This window comes from Cucurbita pepo, chromosome 2, assembly GCF_057944985.1.
Source record: "Cucurbita pepo subsp. pepo isolate OVF chromosome 2, ASM5794498v1, whole genome shotgun sequence".
Classification (NCBI taxonomy): domain Eukaryota; kingdom Viridiplantae; phylum Streptophyta; class Magnoliopsida; order Cucurbitales; family Cucurbitaceae; genus Cucurbita; species Cucurbita pepo.
The window spans coordinates 8,925,281-8,932,789 of NC_141799.1; the positions used below are offsets into that span (position 1 = coordinate 8,925,281).

Sequence of the window (7,509 nt, forward strand, 5' to 3'; positions counted from 1 at the left end):
CGAGACACACCGAGTTTACAGTCTTTCTTTGAAGGGAGACTCCTTATTATTAATTACCCGGAACAGGAAGGAAAGACGAAAGATTCATTCGAGTTCACTGTCAGTCAATCCGAAACATTCTTTCTCTTCTCCTTTCTTTCACTGACGTAGTACTCTCCTGTAAGAAACTAGAATTCTCCTTTTCCTGATTGAACTCGGTAAACTGAAAGTCAAGACTCAACTCTCTCTCGATTAATGAGACTGAACAGTGAAAGAAGAAGAAGAATCAGAGAATGAAAGAAAGATTTGATTTGCTCATGAACCTTCTCCTGATTGAACTCGTAAATAGGTGTTTTATTCAAACACTTCTCTTGGTCCTTGTTCTGGCTCGTTATTCTCAGGAAGTTCTTGTTCTAGGTAAACTCAATCACTACTGAACCTTCCCCTTTACAGTTACAGCCGGTAAAAGAGAAAGACTCCTTATTCATTCTCGTTCACTCCTGGCCTATTACTTCTTGAACTCGGTAAATAGAATAGAATAGGTGTTTTCATCCATCTTCCGTCCTGTCCTTTACAATCTTGTCCATTCATTAGCGGCTTGATTTCCTTTCGCTCCTCTCCCCTAACTCGTAGTTAGACTAAGAGCGAGTGGCTCCGCTCCTCTCTATAGGATAGCACCTGAAGGAAGTTCCTATTAAAGGGACTATTACATTCAGTTCGCGAGGGCGGAAGAGATCCTGAGTTAAGGAAAAAGAAACCTCTTCGAGATTGAGACTGGGTTAGAGTTAGCTAGACTCTTGGATAAGACGAGTCTCTTTCTCTAGACATAGACTGAATCAATCTGGTTAGGACCAAATGTACACCTTCTTATAGAAGAACCCGATTAAGAGCAAAATAGAAATAGTTGGTAATGGGGGGGGGGGGGGTTTGCTTCCAAAGCAGACATGCACACGAAAATACTTGCATAAGGCTTTTCAGTCTTAGGTGAATCATTCAATCAATTCTTTCCGTATCGACCTCTCTCGAAGCATTGTAAACAACCTCATCAGCATATCCAGTGAGTTCCGAACTAAGATATCAAGTTTCTCCTGAACAAAAGGATCCCGCGGATTCTGCTTTTCCAGAATCAACATCAAATTTGAGCTAGGTCAGTCATAGGGTTCTATCCAGAATCAAGACCAAACAAAGCTGCACCGACACTAGGTACAAGATAGCTGTGATAGCCCTGACCGTGGTGGACGCATACACTCGCAACACAAAAGGAAAGCGAAGCCCCTACATATCATATGATGGCTTCCCCATACCGTAACTAGCAGCATACAGAGAAGAGATGGTTCCCCGATAGAAGATTGAATTAGTTTTGATAGAACTTTTTAGAAAAAGGATTACAGCCGTAAAAGCCAATAAAAAACGAAGACGACTCAAAATTGAGAAAAGCTGCCAAGTAGGAGAAGCAAAGCAGCCAAGGAAGGAACCTAAACTAAGGCAACTCTCCACAAACTAGCTGTATTTGAGTTTCGACTTGAGAGAAAGAAGAAGAACTCATCTTCTTGCCTTTTGTTTGATATTACCTTTCTCGCCTATGTATAAGACCGAATCCATTCTCTTTCTAAAAAGGATTGATTACTAATCCTGAACTTTTCGAGGAATCCTTCATGGTTGTGAATGACTAATTTTGATCAACCACTGATGAAGAGTGGAGGGGACTACTTTTACCTGTATTCCTACTCTTAGTTAGTCTGTTTCGTTCCTAACTGTAAGAGCTTATTCGAGCCTTGTCTTAAGACTTGACCAACTCTCCCTCCTTCTACTTCTAGTCTTTCCTCTGCAACATCAGAAGTAAGCAAGCTACCTTCTTAGAGTAAGGTGAGATCGATCCTTTATCAATGAGTTTCTTTCTCGATGCGAAGAAGATCACTAGTCTTAGCCCTTGCGGTTCGAAGGTGCTTGATTCCTCAGTTCCCCGCCCTAACCTTTTTAAGAAGAGAGGTGTTAAAAACCGATAAGAATGAATTAGAATTAGAAATAGTAGTTACTCATTACACACAAGAAAAGAGTGTAGGTTTCAGTTCAGGCTACAGTCTCCTCAACAAAAGAAAGATATCACTCACACTATGCCCTGCTTTCCTTGGGAGTGAGAAGTGAATCAGGGATTTGCCATGGATACGAGTTCAAGGAGGGTTCTGAAATAGTTCTGCATCAATTTCTTGACTTTGATCTTGATTTATGATTTAACCGCATTCTAGAAGCGTCAGCCTCAGTGTCCTTTGCCTGGGTACAGAGTAGGCTTGATCTTTATCACGATCATGGCTACAAAATATGCCTATCTGGGTTTTGCTCTTTTTTCGGGTCTCGCTCTTGCTGCATTGTCTCTAGATTCCATTCCGGCGGGTTATAAAGGTAATTCTGAACACCAACCACATATCTTTTTCAAGAAAGATGAAACAAGCAACTACGGAAATGGGGGCAGCAGACAGAACGGAACTATCAAACGGAGGGGAAGGCGTCTACTGGCAGTAGGCCTGGGGAACGGGGGCAAGATACGATAGAGAGAAAACAAGATCACAGAAATAGCCCTAACAATCAGAGGTGACGGAAGCCTGATTATTGTACCGCTGAAAGTAGTTCACTGTATCAGTGTCAATGAATAAAGCTGTTCGTAGGTGATAGTTCTGGAGATCAAATGGAATTGATAGCTTAAAGTCATAGTTCAGGCTGTGTGCTTGAACTGACCTTTCGGGAGGAACGGGGCGCAAGGCAGGCTTTTCCTTTTTCTTTTTATCCACTCCAAGCTTTCGGAAGCAACGAACGTTATCAACAAGTCAAAATGCAAAATGAAAGGAATAACGAGTAGTGGGAATAGACCAAGCACTGATTCAATTCCAGCTGCTGAGATTACGATGCTGATTCAACAAGTTCGGATGGTAGGCTAGGGCTTGATGCAGCTTCGGCTATGAACTCCGAAGAATCGACTACTAGCCACTATCTTATAGTCGAGAGCCCCTTGATGCTAAGAATGAGGATTAGACTGTCAAAGTATAAAAATATAATAAGGAGAGCCAATACGTGAGGTAAGGGTTTGATTTGGATCAGTTCAAATTGATCCAATTCCCACAACCTATGTAGTTCCATTTCTAGCATATCCCTACCTTGGAGGTAGGCCACTCCAATAGGATAGCATACAACTTACATGCAAATATATGCCTTTCTAATTAGAACTTCACTTCAACAGGAAGGGCAGCAGAAAGCGAAGAGAACTTGACCTTGACAAAGAGCTAGCAAAAGATGAAAGGGGATGGAACAACATTCGTTTTTTGCCCTAGAACCTGCTATCTCTAACGCGTCCTAGTTTGCCTTTCCTTAGAATCGGTTATCAAAAGAAAGCAAAAGGCCTATCCCGCCGCTTGAACTTGATCGAAGGAATTTGAGTCTCCCAATAGTAGTTTAATAGTTGGGTTGGAGCTCTATTTCCACTCCTGGCCCCCTTTTATTTAACGGGTGGATAAGGTGTGATATAAGTCAGAATAAGGACAAGACTGCGAGGCAATGCTAATTTTCTCTTTCTTAGAGGACCCCATCCTATAGTTATAGTATAGCCCTTTTCCGAAAAATGGATTAACCAATAAAAGAAAGGATAAGATTAGACTGGGACCTTCCTTTAGAACCAAGTGGTGCTTCGAAACAAAGAAATGGAATCACTTCAAGCTCTTATGCACGAGCTTCGAAAGTGTAGATGCAAGAGAGACCTTCCTTGCTGCTGCCTAGCCATACTGAAGCGAGATCTTTGCCTTTCCCCGCTATTTTCGCTATCCGACCTCTTTGCCTAATAAGAGAACCCCGTAAAGCCCAACAATTTCTCACTTTTGTCATCGGAAGAGATCAAACTTTCTCCATTCGTCACCTCTATCATACTTAGAAAGAAGGTTTAGTGATATTTAAGTATTCAATGAATGCATAGAGAAAATCGTCTATTGTATCTGACGATCGGAAGGCATCTAGCCCATACCATTCTATGGGGTTCGAATCCGATACTAATCAGGCTATCAATGTATTAATAAAGCGGAAGACAGATTGATATTGGATTTTCACCGCACTCTGGGGATGGTTGGTTTCGACATTCAACCCTTAGCTCGGGTGCAGGAAAACTCCGTAGAGATCACTGCTGATACATTTGGGAAAGTAGAACAAACACTCATATTGCGAGCTTTGCTCTATCTGAGTCTAGTGCCATTCCTTTCCTAAAAAGGGGATTAATTATGACTAAGTTATTCTGCTTCCTTCTATAGCTGATATGTGCATGTATACCACCAGCTTCAAGCAGATATGCGATAGTCTACCTTATTAGTTGCTTATTCTAACTAGTAGCAGCGCATATGCGACAAGAAAGCAGATATGCCAGGAAAAAAGGAAGGTAGAGTAGCACTAGCGGGAATGGGATGGATGTCACTTGAAAGTCTAAAGAAAGAGAAAGGAGCGGTCCTTTCGATGTATGCAAGGTATGCCAACTTAGAAGTTGCCTCAACAAGCTGTGATAAGTGAGAGAGAAATCATCCATCTATGCGTAGACTGATGAAAGAGAGTTAGCTTCAGCCGAGACAGCTTTTACGTGTAGTCGAGTCTGAAGGAGAAGAGGGTTCTGGCAGATCTTTCCAATAGACTAGGGTGATTCGGGCAGAGTTGCGCCAAGACTTAGCTTATCTTTGCTTCAGCCGAGGAGGTTAGTTGCTCTCTAAGCCAAGTATCCGTCAGAGAAGGGAATTCTTTATTAGTTACGGAGCGTGAACCCAATCTCGATATTCGTCTCCCGATACTTGCTTTTCCGCAACAAGAAAGATTCTCCCTATCTTTCCTCACTCAACCAACTTCTTGATTTGTCACACAAGTGAAGAAAGGATGGGCTTAGGTAGCGCTCTCGTTGCCAAATAAAACAAAAGGGCGAGCTTGTTGCTTCTATTTCGAGTTAGAAGAATATTAAGATATTAATAGTTGTATCCGTTCCAAAGGAAAAGTGTCTTTCAGTCTCTTCCTCAGCATCAGAGTGTCTATTCCTTCACGCACAGGCGCAAAGCTCTTTCAGAGCCTCCTTCCTACGTGGCATACTTCCATCCATCGATTATGGAGAAAGAGAATCTATTCATAGGCGAAGAAGAAGCGGGATGACGCTTTTTCCATGTTAAACCCAGCTTTTTCACTTTTGTTGACCTTGGGCTAAGTCGATACCTCAAACAAAGGGGGGAGAGAAGAGAGCCTCAGTAGCAATTTGTTTCACTATGCCAACCATTTGCAAACTTTCTGAGATAAAAAAAAATTGACAATCAGAAAAAGATAATCACAGTTACGAACTTACTTACTCAAGAAAGTATGTTCCTCTGACATTTTCTATCAATTCAGACCTGCTCAACAAAAGAAAACACGGCATAGGAATAGGCTTGAGTTTTCTTCCCATCCCTTTGTCCTCTTCACTACATCTGGAAAACTAGTTTATCGATTCAATCCATATTGAACTTCCACAAAATGTTCTAACTTTTGTTCTTCACTTAGTTATAATTCTTTGGAGGGAAAATTGAAAGACATTGTTATAAAAGTTGCGTATTTTTTTTATTCAATCTAAAAATAAACAACCATTGAAGGTCATAAATGAAGCAAACTCCAAAAGGATGGAAAATTTAAATAAACATCATTTACATGTCTCCACCTTCCCTTCACAGTAGCAAGTTACAATGCATATATAATCCCCCTACACAAACGACCTTTTTACCAGAATAGTGAGGATAACAACTATGAGAAGGAGAAAAGGAAGAAAGAAAATAGAAGGCTTTGTAGCCTCATGAATAGGTGTAGTTTCATTCTGATACTAATCACCGACAACACGCTTTCTAGGGGGCACCATGTGCTTCCACTCCTCAGTGTTATTGCTTTAATCATGCATGCATTCCGAGTTTAGTTCAATGTGTTTGTCTAGATTAAGCATATTTAAACTCCAATTAATCAATCTAATCATACAGACAAATTTCTCCCCAAATGCCCCAAATGCCTGAAATTTAGGGGTATGAATAAATAATTGATATAACTAAATAATGAAGTCTTTTAAAATGAAATAGTTCAGTAAGAAATAATACCACTTTAATTTGGTCCTCTAATCGGAGGAAGTAGTACATTCAATAGTTTAAGTTCATCCTCTTGTTCTACCATAATATTACAGCATCACTCAAGTAGCAGAAAATGAAAGTGAGAAAGATGACAAATTAGACCAATTAAGAGAAACAAAGTGTTTAAATTTGTCAAAAGTATAGTTTTAGAACTTCAATTAGTAAGGATGATATGCTGATATATTGAAACAAATATGGGAAAAACCATGCCCACAAAATTGGAAGATCTACTAAAGTATAACTCACAAGTTGAAACAGAGCCTTAGCTCCCCAAGTTGGTGCCATGAGTGAAACAAATTCTACAAGGAAAATAAACAACAACAAAATTATGTGAGAATTACACCCCTGAATTTAACTAAATCTCTTAAATTAATCAAAATGCTAGAAATCAAAAGCATCATCTCCAAAACTGAATATCCAAATTAATTGAGAAAATGAAAGGATCAAAACAGAGAACCAAACATCAAAACATAGAGAAACCTAAACCCTAGAACAAAAAAGAAGAAATATCAATCCAAATGTTTAAGAAATGAGAAACCTAGATGCAAATCCACTCTGCTCATTCTCGTTTTAAAATGTAGGGTATTATGTACTCCTCCTTCAGGGCACAAATATTAAACTATGCTCAATAGATTAAACACACATGTGAATGCTAACCTCGATTAAGAGCTTTTTCATTTGGCCCAGATCAGCGACATTGACATGAGGATAGAGCAAAGACGAAGTTGCCATGGACAAAAATGGAATACAAAAGGAAGAAAAAGATGAAATACATGGGTTATAACTCCAAATCCGTAGATTATGGCAAAATGGAGCACAAGGGGAAGAGAGGAAATTGAGAGAAAAAAAAATCTAGCCTCCCCCTGTCAATTAAGGCAAATCGAAGGGAGGAAGAGAGAGAGTAAATAAAGAGCTCACTATTTTAAAAAATATATCTAGCTTTTTTTTATTATTTTTTTTTTGTGTCTATTATTTTTTTTTTGTGTCAGCTTTTTTTATTTATTTTGTGTCCGCTTTTTTTCTTCTTTTTTTTTTTTTTTTTTTTTTAATCATTTTATAGCATGTTTTAGTAAATGCTATCTTCAAAAGCTATAGAAATGGTAATTTGTTGTAGTGATTCCTTCTCCCTCCTCTGAATTTATTGATTCAAACACTGATCTTTCTCCTTCACTCAATAACTTGAAGAAGAGTAAACACTCAACTCAAGATGAGAGTCAATTCCTTGCAGCTTATCCTTCCTTTACATGAGAGGAATATTCATTCAATCCTGTAAACTCATTCGCCTATTCTATAAGTCTCACCCATTGCCTTTTCCTTCTTTCACTGAATAAAGAAGATGAGAGTCACCCACCCATTCTTCTTGAACTATAAACAAAGCATA

At 39.3% G+C, this 7,509-nt stretch overlaps 1 long non-coding RNA gene across 1 annotated transcript; it reads right to left on the reverse strand.

The window, feature by feature from the left end:
- Nucleotides 1–5,252: 5,252 nt before the first annotated feature.
- On the reverse strand, nt 5,253–7,084 carry LOC147793583 (uncharacterized). Its single transcript, XR_015420038.1, has 3 exons — nt 6,786–7,084; nt 5,665–6,427; nt 5,253–5,372 (listed from the first exon to the last, which is right to left on the reverse strand). It is a non-coding gene; the product is annotated as an uncharacterized LOC147793583 (long non-coding RNA).
- Nucleotides 7,085–7,509: the final 425 nt, after the last annotated feature.